Source organism: Myotis daubentonii, chromosome 3 (genome assembly GCF_963259705.1).
Source record: "Myotis daubentonii chromosome 3, mMyoDau2.1, whole genome shotgun sequence".
NCBI classification, from domain to species: Eukaryota; Metazoa; Chordata; class Mammalia; order Chiroptera; family Vespertilionidae; genus Myotis; species Myotis daubentonii.
In genome coordinates this window covers 95,092,586-95,111,655 of record NC_081842.1, presented here as the reverse complement: position 1 = coordinate 95,111,655, position 19,070 = coordinate 95,092,586, and positions in this window count along the sequence as shown.

Below are 19,070 nucleotides of genomic sequence, written 5' to 3'. Positions count from 1 at the left end.
AGTTTTTTTTCCTCCTTTAAAATGGATACACTTAAAGCCTGTTTGTAAGCTGATGGAAATGGTTTTAGAGTGAGGGAGAAATTAATGGCACAGGAGATCGAAAGGATAATTTCAGGACAATTGTCTTTAAATAGGCAAGAGGGATGAATTCAGATGACAAGGCGAGGCTATTCCTTAGCAGGAGGAAAGACAGGGAGAAGGCAAAATACATGGGGACATTGGCAGTTAGACTGGTGAATCTGTAAAAATGAGGTGGTGTTGTCTGATTACATTTATTTCTCAATAAAATGGCTTATGAGTTAAAGATGGGAATGTAGGAGGATTGAAAAAAGATGAAATAGATATTTTTGTTGCATGTCTAAATAAATGGAACACTGTTGGAATTTCTATTGCTTTCCAGTTCTAGGGAAAACAACAACAAAAACTAAAAGAGAGAAAAAGCAGTTGATCTGAGTTATTTATTCCAAAAAAGCACGCTTGGTGGCAAGAGAGGATAAAAGGGAGGGGAGAGAGTGAATCTAGAGAAAAGCTGATCATATTTTATCCCCCATAGAATTCTAGAATTTTAGAGTTAGAGGGAAGCTTTGATCAGTATATTGAGGCAAAATCCTACCCTTTGCAATTTTTCTTTGTCCTTCCTGTTCTTTTTTCATTTAGTTCACCCAGGTATTTATATTTATAAAATGAACTGATAATTTCTGTTTTTACCACCAGTGGAACTAACAGGGTCATAATTAGAAACTTGGAATTTTCACTCCAACAAGAGGTACCAATGATTATTTGGTGAGGTTTATTCATTCACCCAACTGATTAAATGCCTACTTAGTTCACTAGGTGATAGAGAAAAACAGTGAGTGAATAAGACATATCATCTCAGCCCTCCTGGGTCCTACTCTGCCCTTCATCTACCATATATTGTAACCAGGCATGTTTTCTATATTTCAAGTACATGAAATACATCTGGCATAAAACATGCCTCTAAGGTTTGCCTAGAGACAATATGTAAAGGGTGTGTTCAGGGTGCAGTCTCTGAGCCTGACAAGGTTAGATCCCTTAAACTCTCTGGGTCTAGTTTTTTCATCTGTGCAATGAGCACAATAATAGAACATATCTCATTCAGTTCTTGATGTAATTAAATGAACTTTCACATGCAAAATTCTTAGTGCAGAGCCTGGCATATAATTAAGTGTTAAATAAGTGATTTCTATTAAGTAATATGAGTATATCTTCTTCAAATAAATTGAAAAGATTCAGGTTTTTTCAAATAAATTTAATTTAAACCAGACATAATTTAGAAACTAAATGGTCTGACTTAACTCCTTCCCTACTCACACAATTACATAAAAACTTATAAGGCAGGTGAGTTGTGTGTGTATATGCATATTTCACCATTTCTGTGGCAAGTATATAGTCACTAGAGGAATCAGATCCTGATCATGACATTACTTTTATCCTGATGAAGTTAATTTTCATGTTACAATCTAGAACTCTATTTTAAAAGTTAATACAAAAAATGTAACTAAAAATGTGTTGGACCTAAAAATATCAAGTCCAACTCAGTCAACCTCCACAATTAAAAAATGAATAATTTAATGTATATATTATTGTACAAAAGAAAATTGCATGAATATCAGAAAGTCTTCTGCTCAATAACACCATCCAGGTATAATAAATGCTTCATATTTACAACCTCCCTTCCACCATGATGAACAGGTATAAGTTGTTTTTATGTAAGCCCATACAAATCAATTATTTAACTTTTTGCAAGCTTCCTTAAATTACCTTGAGGAAGAAAGATTAGTTTATGAAAGCTTCTAAGGGATTTGTGCAAAAAAGAAAAAAGATGGTGCCCAAGTTGCTTTGCATTTTTAGAGAGCTTCTCCCCTCAATATTTAAAGACTTCATTTTGCAGTTATTCATTTTGTACATGAAAACTTTTGATTCCTAGTAGTGAATGCAAAGCTAGCTTATTGTACCTATTTGCAAATATATTTGTGAATGTTTTCATTCTCTTTGCTCAAATTGCCTAAATCTGTCACAGCATACAAAGGACATCTTAAATGCAACAAAAATAGAAAGTTTTGTGTAAGCTATAAGCATAATAATGGTATAGTCACTCCGAGTACCCAAAAAATGTGAAACTATGAGATGGAAAAAAAAAGTGAAAGTACTCTGAAAAAGTTAAAAGTACAATAATGGTATCATGGGTAAATCACCTGGGCTCCAGGGGCACCTAATCACTGAAGCACCGCTACTGAACAAGAAGGATGTTTGATGAAACTAGACTTTGGGGAACTTTTCACAATCCCACCCTTTTCTTGCTCCCAAAGTAACTTTCAGCATTTCAGATTCCCTCAGATCCTCTAAGTTGGGCAAGAGATTTGATGGGACAGAGACAGAGAAGAGGAAATGGGGTAAAGCTGAGCTGCTTAGCTATTCCAGACTATTCTGTCACTGTATTTTGAACTGAAACTGACCTATTAACTCTTCCTTCTGTGTTCCTTTCATTCTATTAACTAGATTTAAATAATTGTATTTATATGGCACAGCATAAAATTCCAGTGATGGGAAAGGACCTGAGAAGAAAAGATGAAATTTACATAGCAAAGATGTTCCTGTATCTGTTTATCTAGTCTTTCGTCAGTATCTGTAGAAAATAGAAAATTAAAATAATGAAAGCCCTGGCCAATATGGTTCTGTTGGTTGGAATGACATCCTGTACACTGAAAGGTTGTGGGTTTGATTCACAGTCAGGGCACATACCCAGGTTGTGTGTATGATCCTCAGTCAGGGTGCATGCAGGAGGTGGCCGATGGATGTTTCTCTCTCTCTCTTTCCCCATTCTCCCTCTAAAAGCAATAAAACATCCTCTGGTGAGGATTAAAATAATAATAATAATGATAATAATAATGATAATAATACGTGAAGCCTGCCTGGTGTGGCTTAGCTGGTTGAGCCTCCTCCCGTGTACAGGAGATCACTGGTTTGATTCCCAGTCAAGACACATGCCAAGGTTGCAGCTCACTCTCCAGCAGGGGACATATAGGAGGCAGCCAATCAATGAATCAATGTTTTTCTCTCTCCCTCTCGCTATAGAATCAATAGAAACATATTTTTTAAAAAAGACTTGGAAAGGCCTTTATGCTATTTATGCATAAGAACTGGAGGTTTTCAAGGGGCAAAGGGATCAGGGAAGAAACAAAAATGGACCTGAGTGTGGTAAAGAAAAGAATTCTCTTTCCTCTAAGAAAATGGATTTAGATTGATATCAGTTCTAGAGCATTGTTCTTTTGAGATATATTGGTACAGTGAATATCTTCTCAAATATACACACACCAAATATACCCACACCATGCAAAAACAGAAAATTTTATGAGAAAACACTTAAGATGCAATATCAAACAGCTGTTATTAAAAGAAAATGTACTTCTGGCTAATTATCTACACTACTAATAGACAAATATGTAAATTGACCATACCTCCATGAAGCCCCACAGCCAATCAGGAGGAATATGCAAATTAGCGGGACAAAGATGGCAGCGGCCACGAAGCCAGCTGGAGCAGGCAGGAGGCTTGGGTCACCCCCAGCGGCAGAGGAAGCTAAGTTTCCCGCCTGTTCTGGCTGGTGCCGAAGGAGGGGCCTGTGGGCAGTGGGCACAGAGCAGGCCGGAGCAAGCAGGAGGCTTGGGTTGCCCGGGCCGGCTGCCGAGGGAGGGGCCTGCAAATTGCCCTCAGCCCCTCTCTCAGGCTGGCCATGCCACCATTGAGGTGAGAGTCCCTGCTGGGGGGCGTGGCCAGCTTGCAAACGACCCTCAGCCCCTCACCCAGGCTGGGCAGGCACCCCAGCGGGGACCCCCACCCTGAAGGGGGTGTGGCCAGCCTGAACATGGCCCTCAGCCCCTTACCCAGGCTGGCCAGGCTCCCCAGCAGGGGCCCTCATCCTGAATGGGGTGTGGCCAGCCTGAAAACAGCCCTCAAACCCTTACCCAGGCTGGCCATGCCCCCATGGTGTGAGGGTCCCTGCTGGGGGGCATGGCCAGCCTGCAAACAGCCATCAGCCCCTCACCCAGGCTGGCCAGGCACCCCAGCGGAGACCTTCACCCCATAGTGGCGTGGCTAGCCTGCAAACCACAACAGGCCCCTCTCCCAGGCCACCCTGCCCCCAAAGGGAACCCCCACCCTGATCCAGGACACCCTTCAGGGCAAACCAGCCAGTCCCAGCTGTGCACCAGGCCTCTATCTATACCAATAAAAGGGTAATATGCTAACTAGACTAGGAGACCTTCCAGGAGACCTTCTGGATGTTCTTCTGGACAAAACCATGGTGACAGGGCCGAGGCAGAGGCGGTTAGAGGCCAAGAGGGGAGGGCAGTTGTGGGCGATCAGGCCAGGATGGGGCAGCAGTTGTGGGTGATCTGGCTGGTGAGGGGGGCCATTGCAGGTAATCAGGCTAGCGGGAGGGGCCAGTTGGGGGTGAGCAGGCCATCAGTGGGGGGTCAGTTGCGGGCGATCAGGCTGGTGTGGGGGCAGTTGGGGGTGAGCAGGCTGGCAGGAGGGACAGTTGGGGGAAAGCAGGCCAGTGGGTGAGGGCAGTTGGGGCCAAGCAGGCTGGAAGGCAGAGTGGTTAGGGGCAATCAGGCAGGCAGGCAGATGAGCAGTTAGGAGCCAGCAGTCCCAGATTGCAAGAGGGATGTCCGACTGCCAGTTTAAACCGGCAGTCAGACATCTCCTGAGGGGTCCCAGATTGGAGAGGGTGCAGGCCGGGCTGAGGGACACCCCCCCTTTCCCCGTGCACAAATTCTGTGTACCAGGCCACTAGTTTACCATAATATTTTTATGATTAAGTATTACAAATTAACTATTAAGAGAATAAAAAGAAGAGAAACTTTGATTATTTACCCATGAAGGTGAGGAGACTGAAGAGCACTCTAATATTATTCTTCATATTCATGTATGAAAATATATGTTCTTGGGTGGTTTGTTCATTTGCTGTACAGTATTTACAGTTCTTTACTGTCTTAAAGTTCTCATTGTACCTCTCCTCGTTACCTCACCTCCTTCAATTCTCAGAGACACTGATGACTTCCTCTTTTTAGAAGAGTGTGAGATTTAGAATATGAGATTTACATTATACTTGAGGATAATGTGATAGTAAAAGATATAAGTTCATAAAAATGTTACAAATGTTTTTTGGGTATAATTTGGCCTTAAAAAGTTTTTTTTTCTACAGAGAAACAAAAAGTATTTTGTGATGATAATAGACATAGGGCTTATTGGGGTTCTATAAATAAGCCTAGAGTCCTTCATATTAATACAGTTGTTCAGTGCTAACTTAAGGGAGAAGTACAAATAAATTTACACAAAAAAATTGCTTTCAATGAGGTCTGTACAATTAAAGGATAGATCTAAATGAAAGAAAAATCTTTTGGATTCTCGTACACAACTTGCAGAGATTTTGATCCTCCCAGGCCTGGGTATGGCCTAGCAGTCCACTTCAGTGATCAGAGCAGTCTCCACTAACTGCCCCTGGACAACCTTCTTTGGTCTTAGCAGCAGCTGTCTATTTACCTTAGGGTGCAGTGCTCAGTACAAATATTATCATTTTACAACAGGAAAACATTGCCCTAAGGAGCTGTAACTCCATTGGATTGAGAATTGCTTTGCATTTCTTTCCATAAAGATATAAAGGCTCTTTTATTGTACTCTTATGTCTCTATCTTTGTTTTTATTGGGATTTATTCTACAAATATTTATTGAGCACACATGATATGCTATACACAGTATAACATAATTAAAATCTGATTTTGATGAAGCTATGAAGACATAAATGTAAAGTGAAAACATAATTTACAACAAATAATGACTAGAAACTTTGTCTAACTTATACCATATTTCTATTTGTTATAAGGTGACTCCTTTGATTCTTTTTTCCCCCCAAAAAATGTATCGCTTCTTTCTTTCTTGAGTCATAACCTAGATCAGTTTAATTTCCTTGCTCTTCTTCTAAATATGAAACTTTATTTCTTGTCTGTGTCTATGAAACTGGAGAGCAAGAACTGGGTTATATGTTACTTTTAATATTATTGACTTAAGAGATCCTCATCTTGGTACTTCTAAGGAAAGAGCCAAAATATTTTGGTATTTGTATCCGAAGATTCAAAAGCAATGAAGCAAATTATTTCTCTTGAATGCTGTTATACATGACAAAGGAGCTAACTGCTTAATTCTAGGGGATCTGTTATTATTTGTAAACTGGTTCTTAAATAAGGATACTTACAGATGCCTCTTGCTCCAGCTGGTACCATTTAACTGCCTGTGTTACTCATGAGTGGTTTTCTGCTTTAGCTTTAAACAAATATTTAACACAGCAATTCTGTTATCAAGACTTCTCTCTTAAAATTGGAACAGAATCCTAAAGTACTGCATGAAGTAGGAACACAAGCAATTTCCTTCAGCATGGGACACTTGGATTAAAAATAAATGGAGCACTAAGGTACTGCTGGGGATAAAGAACTGTAGCCAAGTGAAAAGTGGAAAAAAAATGATCTCTGGACATAGTCTGAAGATCTGAGTGTAAGTTCTTGCTCTGCTACTTATTAGCCTAGTGCTCTATATAGGTGTCAAAAAGAAGAAAGAAAAAGAAAGGAAGGAAGGAAGGAAGGAAGGAAGGAAGGAAGGAAGGAAGGAAGGAAGGGAGGGAGGGAGGAAGAGGAAGAAAGAAAGAAAGAAAGAAAGAAAGAAAGAAAGAAAGAAAGAAAGAAAGAAAGAAAGAAAGAAAAAAAGGAAGGAAGGAAGAGGGAGGAAGGAAGGAAGGAAGGAAGGAAGAAAAAGAAAAAAGAAAAAGTAGGAAAGAGATTGTCCCTTTCAAAGGATTTGCTTGAGGACTAAAGATAATCAATTTTTTCCAACACTGTTTTGGTGGATGTTAATAGATGTTATGGGGTGCGGGGGTTCCTTTGTTGCTTCCATTTGAAAAGTGTTAAGTTATACCAGAAAATAGGTTTCTTCATTTAAAGATCTCTTGATCTATAAAATGCTAATATGTTTTGTGATTCTCCAAGAAGACATATATCACTGTGTTTCCTAAACTTATCTGAACCCCAGCCAGCATTCTTGTTGGAAAGATATTTTTGGAAAAAACACATTTTGGGAAATGCTACTTAATCCTCTAATGTGCTGTTCAAAAGTAAGCTGTTAAAATTTAGATGTAACACTAGATAGTAACCTGGGACCTGTATTTTACTAATTTGTGTTCTAAAGAACTTTTCTGTCTGATTCTTAAAATTAATGTAAACTAATAAAAGAGAAACATGGTAATTGGCGTACGACCGCTACGCTTTTCATTGGCTAATCAGCGAGATATGCAAATTCACTGTCAGCCAAGATGGCGGCCGGCAGCCAGGCAGCTTGAAACTAACATGAGGCTTGCTTGCCTCAGTGACGGAGGAAACCAACGTTCCCCGCCTGCGGCTGCAGGCCTCTGAGCCTGCAGTTTCAAACATTGTAACATATACCGCCGGACTTCAGCCAGCAGGTTCGCAACATTGTATGCAAAGGCCAGAAACCTACTTTCAGCAGCAGAGACCTAAGAGCTGGAGCCAAGCCTCAAGCTAAAGCTGGCCCAGAATAAAAAAAAAAAGGAAAAAAGGAGCGTTTGGGAGTTCAGTCACTCCCAGCCTGAAAACAGCCCTCAGCTCCTCACCCAGACTGGCCAGGCACCCCAGTGGGGACCCCCACCTTGAAGGGTGTGTGACCAGCTGCAAACAGCCATCATCCCCTCACCCAGGCTGGCCAGGCACCCCAGTGGGGACCCCCACCCTGATCCAGGACACCCTTCAGGGCAAACCAGCCAGCTCCACCCGTGCACCAGGCCTCTATGCTATATAGTAAAAGGGTAATATGCCTCCCGGCACCGGGATCAGCATGACAGGGGGCAGAGCCCAAACACCCTGATCGGCCTGCGGCTCTGTGTGTGACAGGGTGCGGCACCCCAACACCCCCCACCCCCTCCCGCACGGGCCCTGCTCTGTGTGTGACCAGGTAGAGCCATAACCTCCCCATCAGCCCTGCCCTGAGTGTGAGAGTGGCGGCACCCCAACCCCCTGATTGGCCCTGCTCTGTGGGTGATAGAGGGTGGCGCCCCCAACCCACTGATCCGCCCTGCTCTGTGTGTGACAGGGGACGGTGCCCCAACTCCCCTATCAGACCTACTCTGTGAGTGACAGGGGGGAGCTCCCCAACCCCCTGATGGGCCCTGCTCTGTGCATGACAGGGTACGGAGCCCCAACCCCCCTGATGGGCCCTGCTCTGTGTGTGACAGGGAGCAGCGCCCCAACCCCCGGATTGGCCCTGCTCTGTGCGTGACAGGGGGTGGCGCCGCAACCTCCCCATCAACCCTGCCTTGAGTGTGACAGGGTGCGGTGCCCCAACCCCCCAATCGGCCCTACCCTGAGCGTGACTGGGGGCTGCACCTAGGGATTGGGCCTGCCCTCTGCCACCCGGGAGCAGGCCTAAGCCAGCAGGTCGTTATCTCCCGAGGGGTCCCAGACTGCTAGAGGGCACAGGCCGGGCTGAGGGACCCCCCTCCCCCCCAAGTGCACAAATTTTTGTGCACTGGGCCTCTAGTCTATTATAAATAACATTTTAAAATAAGTTGAACATTATGATATTTAGTACATCAGATATTTTAAAATACAAAAACAAACAAAACAAAAAATGTATTTGTGTTCACAGGTTCAGAGAACATTAGCTATATATGTCTCAGCTTCATATTTAATATATAACTGGATATTAACTTGCCTCCTTCATGGAATTTTTAATCTATAATTTTATTAGTACAGCTTAAACTAAAGCTGTGTGAATATTTTGATGGTATTTTCACATTTTTTTTTAGTAATACCTGAAATATATGAGTGTATTAGAGAAACAGCTTAAGTATTGGAGAAATCTTGGATTCAAATCCTAAAGGCCACTTCATTGCTCTGTGATCTCTACAATTTACAAACCTCTCCAGCTTCCGTTTTCTCATATACAGTATAAAGTGGATATAGTAATGTAACTGGAAGAAATAGGTTCTTCTGTGGTATTTTGGGAAAATAATTTCAGGGACACTCATGTAGGAAGTGTTTTAAGTGATAGTGGCGAGATTTATTAGACCGAAAAGCAACAGGATACGCTCAGAGAGTCAGAGAGTGGGCAGGCGAGAGGGTAGTGGTTGCCCTGAGGTCTTTGTTACAATTCCTTATGTTTCCTTGGGTTTGGGAAGGAACAGGCTTTCTTTCACACTACCCAATCTCTCTCCTGCATTTTCAGGTCCTTATGCTCGCCTCCTATCTAATATCTTTCCTGGGTTTTCTGGGATTTGAGTCCTTCTCCAATCTAATCCTTTCCCCAGATTTCCCCAGGCTACTGCCCTCCCCGTTTTATGGTCGCCACTTTGGCTCCTACTGGGGTGCCTCATGTTCCACTTTGTCATTCAGTTTCCACTGTACATGAGCTTAGTAAAACGAAAAGCCATCTTTCCTGCCTAGTCAGCTGTTTTGTTCTATTGGGCAAAATGATGTCGGTTACTAGTTACTCCCTGGGAGGGATGTAAAGCTGTTTTTTCCCCCTAATTAGGCTTAATCAGATTAAATTTCATTTGCTCTCTCCTCTTTTGTTAATATCTAACTAACTGCCCACTCTAACAGTAATACCTATTTTTTAAGATATTTGTGAAGCACAATGAAGAAAATCATTATATGAAAGCTACTGACATGTAACTGTTACTTTTGGGTGATAATAGGAAGTCATATATTTGCCTATTTAAATGAGAAGATGTTCTTAGGACTGGGAATTAATATATGACCACAAATTCCCTGTTTTTACACATTAGAAAGAGATTTATTTTTAAAGAACAACTCTAAATAACATGAAGTTAAATTTCAATTTATATTGCAAAGAATAAAATAAAACATCAATCTTTGCTTTAAATCTGTATCTACGGGAATCTTTCCTTAACTATTTCTTTCATATTTCTTCTCTGTGTCCTTTTGCATACCCATGCCTACTTCATTGTTATACTGGGAATTAAATATTGATAGTTATGCTTTTAAAATTCTAAACTATCTTTTCGCCTCTTTTTATTTTATGTTTGTGATGGCTTCAGGAATAATACTGAATATGCTGATTATTCTCATTTTAAATTATTGTCTGCATCTTGAATGAACACTTTCTTCTACTTTCATTGCCTGCTTCATCAGCCTAGTGATCACTGGCATGTATGAAAATCATTGTAAGCATCATTCCTTCATTGGTCGAATATTTGAAATTCTTAGATAGTAGGTGATAAAGAAATATAGACACAGCTTTGCCAGTGCAGAGCTAACACTCCTTTTTGCAAACACAGAGCAGATTTTCTTTATTCCCCCCCCATAAAAATAGTAGATCTGTTTTTACCTTCATGCTTATTTAAACTATTAGCATAGCATATCTTTAGTTTCAGTTTTAAAAATCGCTTAATCTTTGTAAGATAAAAATCTCAATCTAACTTGTCAACCTAAAAGAAGAATATTTAAGGTTAAATATTAAACTTCAAATATACCAGAAAATTAAACTGATGTTTTAATTTCATTCTCAAGAACATGTGTGTTCTACAGACATTCTAAGAAAATTATTACTATCATGTAGGATATAACTATGGCCCTTAGTGCAAGTGTCTTTTTACAAATTAAATTGTTTGGGTTTATTTTTTTGGTCTCCAAAGACATGTAGAGTTAAAATGCATTTTGCTGCCCTAACTGGTTTGGCTCAGTGGATAGAGCGTTGGCCTGCGGACTGAAGGGTCCCAGATTTGATTCTGGTCAAGGGCATGTACCTTGGTTGCAGGCACATGCCCAGTAGGGAGTGTGCAGGAGGCAGCTGATCGATGTTTCTAACTCTCTATCCCTATCCCTTCCTCTCTGTAAAAAATAAGTAAAATATATTTAAAAATAAAATAAAATGCATTTTGCCTATATTGAAGAAGGAACTTCCTGATACTAAAATGGGATGAGTTTCTGAGATTGTTTATGGAATTCCTTCTCTGCAGAGCTTTAGGAACAATCTGTGTTCTCGTAAGTCTTTGCTAATTTAAATGTGGTTATCCTTGTAGGACAGAGACTAGGCAAGGTAGCTTCCTAAGGTCCCTCTCAATCTCACGACCTGTAGGTAGTTTGGCTTAGTCATTTTCAGTAAGTGAGATGTTTGTGAAAATGCCCAATGTACTTGGAACTGGGTTGTGCATATGCAAATGAATACGCAGGAGAAGAGATGGCTCCTGGACCCTGGCGGTCTGTCTTAAACTGGAACATGCATGACTCCTGGGGTACAAAGTGTTATGCCAGGGTACATCTGAAGCTCGTGGGATAAACCTGGTTCATCTTCCTGTATTGTCAATAATCCTAAAAGTATTGGACAAAAAAATTTTGAAATTTTGTATTTATTGTAATAGGCATGGAGATATTATAAATTAGAAATCACAAATTTTTGCATTGATTAAAAATATAAGACATAAGTCTTCAAAATAATATTGGACTACTTTGGGTTGTCCCTCCAGGGCCTCCCCAGGGTATTCATGCACTCTCCTCTGCTGTTCTTTGGTGGCAATGGTTGCAGGACTCTTCTGTAGGTGAAAACATTTGGTCTACAATACTGGTTTCATTATCCTAGTTATCTCAGCTTCAGGAGCAATGCATTTTTCATCATAGTGTTAATTTATCAAGACAGAAAACTTTGCTTTGAGACTAGCAGATTATAACTTAATCCTTTAAAAATTTGGTAAAAAGGACATATAAACCAATATCAATCTATATAAAACCCTAATATGCAAATAGACCAAACAGCAGAATGACCAATGGAACAACCGGTCACTGTGATGTGCACTGACCTCCAGGGGGCAGATGCTCAACACAGGAGTTGTCCCCCACCCCCAACCTGGGCGGCAGTGGGGAGCAGGGCTGACGAGCACGTGGTGCCAGGCCAGCCAAGGCAGGTACAAGTAGGGGCCCCTGATTGCCCCACTGGTCACCCCACAGATCAGCCCCCTGACTGCCAGCCAGCCCTAGGAACCCTACCTGTGCACAAATTCCATGCACCTGGCCTCTAGTATATATATAATTTGTTTTGACAGATTAGATCATTGACATCTGATTGAAAGTTAAATGTCAAAATGCATCAAGCACACAAAATTGTCCTTAGGACCTTTTAGATTATACTATCTATGTTTGGTTACCAGCCTATCACCCATAGTCAAAGTCTTCATTTTTATTGTGCATCTCTAAGTTATCCCAAGTTTTTCAAAGCTGAATCTCTAAATGGCATTAAAATGCTCCGGAAACCACAGAAAAGTTTAATATAAAGTGCATGCATATTCAAATCAAGCAAGTAGCAACTTTATTTTTAGTTAATTTTCATTTATGGATGTCTCTCAGTTTTTTATAAAAATCTAGATACACAGAGCCATGAAAGCCAGAACATTTCCCCCCATTTCCGGTGCCTATTTTAGAGATCTCTGAAAATAGGGAAATCTGTAAATATGGCTTCTTGTTCACCTCACACTGTTCCCCTAACCCCCACCCACAGCATTCATGATTTGAAATTATAAATCAAGAACATATAAAAGCAAATATCTGATTTAAAATATTAGTCATTAAATCCTAGAGTTGGAAGGCATCATTTTGGTCTAACCACAGACGTTCCGGATACATTCCACAAGATCTATGTAAGGCCATCAGCCTCTTTTTGGGCATTTTCAGTAAAATGTGTCTCTACTTACTTTAAGTGAAAATGTATAGCCCCAAATAACCAGTCTGGAATAAAATACTAAAGTCTTACTCTTCTCCATGTGTATCTTCAAATATTTGAAGGGATCATACATTCCACTAATATAGTGGCTTGCTGGAACTGGTTTGTATCAGATTACAAGAGCTAATTTTTAAGTTTTTTGGAAGTTTGCAAACAGGTTGTTGAACTAGCCATTATTAAAAATTAAATTATACAACCTTAAATAAATTATTTATCTACTAGAGGCCCAGTGCACGAAATACATGCATGGGTAGGGTTCCTAGGCCTGGCTGGCAATCAGGGCTAATCTGTGGGGTAACTAGCAGGACTATCAGAGAGGCTGGCCTCACCCCCCCAATCGCCCTGCTGCCACCCACTCGCCAGCCAGCTCCGCCCCTTGCTGCTGCCGCTGGTTGCCTCCCTTTGCACGTGACCGGTGGGGCGATCAGGGGGCCCCTACTGGCACCTGCCTTGACTGGCCTGCGGGCTGGGGGCAGCTCCTGTGTTGAGCAGCTGCCCCCTGGTGGTCAGTGCACATCATAGTGACCAGTCATTCCACTGGTTGTTCCGCAGTTTGGTTGATTTGCATATTAGGCTTTTATTACATAAGATTATGGAATTATTTAAAAATATAATCAAAGCTAATCACTTCCTAATTATTTTGCTATCTATGATTAATATTAATTAGACTAAGAGCTGCATAATAGAAATACTATATATTGTTGTACTGTTGCATATCTCTTCTAAACCCAGAATATAGTGCTACCATATTGGTAGCTTGAAATTGGCCATAGTGGAAATATTTGCTTGATAAAAATTAACAAATAATAAAAATTGGGGCTTTATCACTCCTTTTCTGGAGAGCTGGTTATAAAATATTTACATTACATTACTGCTTCATTCTGATCCAGCCTGAAAATTTTGTGCAGTTTCTTTTGTCATTTTATAACCTCTCAAACTTTATTTCTCTATAATTTAAAAGCAACTCTCAAATGCTTTCCTCCAGATGCCCATTACTTTCTATTAGTATCCAGAACCTAATGCAAAATTCTAAATGCCCAAAAGAAGAAATTCTACCATTGATTTAGATGTTACTTTTATATGACCTAAGAATCATTGTTGTTGTTATTTAAACAACATTGATCAGTATTCTGCATAAATTGCTTCATAAATATGCCATATTATTTTATTAATATTTTGAGTTGATTCCTTCATTTAAACTTATTTTTAAATAGCTATGTGTTCCTATTGTAAATAGAAATACCATAAATATAAGGTAGGTATTAAATAAATAGAAAACTATGAATATTAAATAAGAGAATGCTACATATCACTGAAAATTGACTTTTATACAATCAGTGATTCATGCACTCCATTTTGGGAAATATAGAACTAGGAAAAGCCACTCTGTATTTATATATATAAAAGCCTAAGACTGAATGACCAAATGACCGAACAACTGAACAACTGGTTAACTGGTCACTATGATGTGCACTGACCACCAGGGGGGCAGATGCTCAATGCAGGAACTGCCCCTGGTGGTCAGTGCACTCCACAGCCAACCTCCTGTGGCTGGCCCTGATCAGCCCTGATTGGAACTGGGTGAGACGGCCCCAATCGGGCCCAATTGCCAGCTAGGTCGAGGGACCCCACCCATGCACGAATTCATGCACTGGGCCTCTGGTATATAATAAATACTTAAAAGAATTGAGTTTGGGGGAAGAAAAGACAAGTGGTATTTTGTGAGCAGACTGGAAATACTGGCTTATCCTTGAAGTGCACTGTAAGGATTGAAGATGGAGGATCTACCTTTGAGTTACAAGAACTGAGTACTTAGTGATGCTTAAACTAGAATTGGATATTTGCTTAAGAATATCTGAGAGATGGTAACTGTCTCCTATCAAACATGATGTTAAATTTAGCATTTTATGAAGTCAGTTTTCTAATAATTTTTTTTTTTCACCACTGGAAGTTTGTTTTCTTGAAAAGTCTTTCTTGACAAGAAATGAAAGCATATTGCAATAGAAGACTGCACAAATAAATCTACAGTGTAAAGCAATAGTTCTAGATTTGATATAACTGTATTTAAAGAAATCAATGTTGTTTATTTAGTGTTGGAGGAAGCAATTAGAGGAAAAGAAATGTTCAAAAATCACCTTTTCTCCCTTTTAAAACCCATATTGCTTTTTGTGGGAAAATAACCTCTCTTTGTATGGCTGTTTGCAAAATTGAAGGAGGAAGGGCTCTTTTATGGCAAAAGGATATGCTACAATATATACATGTCCTTCCAAATGTTAAACACTTACTTAGATTTGCAAAGAAATTGTCTTCATACAATGAAAACCTATCAGGAAGTCCAACTGCTTATTTGTTTGTTCTTTCAAGGGAAACAAATCATCATTAAAAAGGTTTAACTTCAAATTAAGACCTTTTAGAAGCTTAGAGGGTCTTGCTCACAAAAGTTCAAATCCCTTAGAAAATGCCTCATTGCTGCCTGGGAGCAAGAGAAAAATAGTTACTGATGAGATTCAAATCATTCTCTATCTTCTCTTTCATTAATTTTAAACATAATTCACAGGCCATTATGCTCCTGAAATCAAAAGAATGATTCCTTATTATAGCCCACCATTTTTCATCATTATACACACACAATGTCTAATCTCACCCCACTCATTCAAAATGGCGCTTAAAGCTGGCAGAAAAGATTAACTCCAATACATTCATCTGGCTTTAATTTATAGCTTTCTAAACAGTTTTACTTGTCTAAATATGTATTTACACAATAGAATATGATGAGTCATTTCTAAAATATAAACATACTAGTTTAAAAAATTGCTTAAATATGTATTTCTGCCTAAGTTTCTCTCAGGATATTTCTATGAGATTCACAACAATAACAATAATAATATTTTATTATTACAAATAATAAAAAAAGAGTGAGCAAGGAGTAAAGATACCTCTCAAAGTAGTCAAAATATTTTAATCCTTAATCTTTTTTGATATTGGATAGCCATAGGGCTACTGCCCCCTATTTCAAATGAAATCACCTTCAATCTATTCTGACTAAGCTTTTAATGGTGCTAGCAGGTTGCTGTTTAAAACCTCTAATAATCAAACACCTGGGCAGATGTTTCAGAGAATAATAGTGCTTGTTTTCTATAAAGAAAAATGTAGCTCAGCACATTGGCTTTTGTTCTCGGCTAGACACACATGTCACTACATCATCAGTCTCTCTTTTATTTTTAAACAGTTCGCTGAACATTAAAAAACATTCTTAAACTTCTTTTCTGTTGCTAGTGAGGATGCTGATGAGTACATTCTGGGGGCCAGTGTCAATGTCATCCTGTGTCTGAAGTTGGTATTTCTGCCTCAACATGCCACTGCCAGTTCCAATTTGGTCCAAGATGAAGAAGTACATTAGGGTGTCAGGGTAAAGTCGAGTAATAAGACTTATTTGGTCTTCAATAATTATGTGTGCATTGACATCTATTTCTACCATTGGGCAGTCTAATCTAAACATTATTGCAAGCAAACTATTTTATAAATGCTGTATGTTATATTTCTGTCTTGAGTATACTCTGAGAAGTCCTATAGATACCAATTTAACTTATTTGACCTCGGAAGACTCCGAACTTCCACTCTCTCCTCCTCTCCTGCCCTTCCCACCACACACACACTTTGTGTAACATCAGATCCAAGTGGGTTTATCTGGGGAACTGACTTTGAGATGCAGAATTTTATGGAGGAAGTTTACTGGGGAATCTTCTCTAGGTAGATAGCTATTGGGAGAGAATAAAGCAAGACTGCTCAGATGGAGACGCTGAACTGAAAATCAGTCACAACAAAGGCCCCAGTGAGCCATGGAAGCTTTAGAGCTGGGGTGTTCCTTCAGACCTGTCTTGTGTTGAGGCAGGATCAACTAGTGTCTCGGATAAGAGCCTGAGGAATCAGTATTTAGGACTCTACAATCGTTAGAGAAGGCTGGGTATCAGATGTCATTGTTGGGCATGAAATATATCAGAAAATATTTTTTGAAAAAATATTTATGTTCATGCTTTTAAGACCTCAGGCCTCTGCCACCTTATCAATGGGGTGGTGAAATTTAATAATTTTGAAAAACATTTGTTGAGTTCCTATGAACCAAATGTATGGTAAAAATGTCATCTAAATTAATCATGAAAGCCAGGCATTATGTGTTTCCTATTTTATAGATAAGGAAATTTATTTTAAGTGTGATCAAGTGAATAGCCAAGGTTCACACAGTTAACAGGCTTGCATGCAAACCTGTGTTTGCCTGCTCAGTGGTTGAACTGTGATCTTTCTGACTTTGGGGAGATGATTTGGTTGGGAGGCAGCTGCAAAGTTGAGGACTGATCTGATTATGAAGCAAGAGTCACCAATCAAGCCAAGTGGTTAAATGGCATATTAGAGATCTCCAGAGATTAGAAACAATGAGAGAGAGAGAGGGAGAGAGAGAGAGAGAGAGAGATTGAACGATTATGAAGACTGACAACTGGCAAGCTTCACAATTTTCAAGCTGGAGACTCAGGGAAGCCAGCGGTGTGATTTAGTATGAGTCTGAAAACCTGAGAACCAGGGGAGCTGAGCTGATGGTTTTAGTGCAGGAGCAGGAGAAGATGAAATGTGATGTTCTAGTTCAGACAGTGAGGCAGAAAAAAAGACAAGTTTCTCCTGCCTTTTGCTCTATTCAGGCCCTAAATGGCTTGGAGCATACCCACTCCCATTGGGGCAAGCAGTCTACTGATCCACTGGTTTAAATTCTAATCTTATCTGGAAGTGCCCTCACAGACACACCCAGAAATAATGTTTAACCGGAGCATTCCATAGCCAGTCAAATTAACACATGAAATGAACCATCACAAATGGCAAAGTCATTTACACCTTGGAAATACATGTACTCTTTCAAGTCTCTAGGTATTATGGAATTGATGCTAAACACTTAAAAAGGTAATGTGCTTAAAAATGAAGATGTTTTATTGTTTCAAGGATAACAATGCCAACTGATAAGAATCAAGTACCTAATGTGTTCCAGTCTTGTGTTAATTACTCTAGACACATCATTTTACAACATGAATACCATTGCTATTATTCTCATGTTTAAGGTGAGAGACTTAAAGTTAAATAACTTTCCCAAGGCCATATTACTAGTAAGTAACATCCAAAATTAAAATCCAGACTATTTTATTCTAAAATCTGAGCTCTGAGCCATAACTTAACATAGTTTCAATGATCTTTCTAAAATGTAAAAATGTCAGGATATAAAATCGCTCACATATTGGTTTATCATGGAAATTTCAATTAGCTCCTTCTGGAGTCGCTGTCATTTTTGGAAGCAATGCTTACGCTTCCTGCCTGTGCTGGATGGTTCTTTCATCAACTTGTTTCTGTTAGGAATGCCATTTCTTAGGAACTCTTTGCTGCAGCAGCAGAGTTGGCCAAAAGAGAAACTTGTGTGAAATTTGGGAGGTGCAGGAGGAGGGACAGCCGTTGTTCTCACTGATTGTCATGGTTGGTTGTGACCGATAGTTACAGAGGTGTTAGTTAAACACCCAGCTTGTCCTTTCTCTCCTCCACTCCGAAACTAGCTCTTTTTTCCTGACTGTTGAACTTACTAACAGCAACTCCAGTGTCACCACCACTTTCTTGGATGGCTATTCAGAAAAGCGAGTTTCCCATATAGACTTCTCTGCTTGGTACACTTTCATGATCTCTTTTTAGCATCTGGGTGTGTCTGGTTTTTCAGACCAATCACTTGGTTATTCTTTTGAGCCACCAACTTTCTCTTTTGGGTCTTTATTACCCCAGCCCTTTCTACAATTATGTGAGGTCTAATTCCTAGAAGAAATCCCTTATCCCTTGTCTAGTATTATTCTGTTTCCCTTACTAAATGCTGAGTCATACAGGAATTCTTCCCTGGGAGTAAATGCTACCATCACACAAACCTAAATCATGAGACTTTGGGAGTAGTGAGTAAAATCCAAAAATATTTACAGAAAACTCACAAAGTTTTAAAGATAATTTTATTAGAAAACATACTATGAAGTCAGACACAAAAAGACAGACAGTTCAAACTGCAAAAGAGTTTGTGGGTTCCAAATTTCTACCAGCAGGAAGCAGGCTGAGAGAGCTTCTCAAATGAAAATACAGGCACTTTTTTTTTTTTTAAATAGAAAAGAAAAGATGTGTCAAAGAGAGGTGCCAAGATTTCAGAAAGTGAACCCAGTTGAGAACAATGAATAACGAAACCA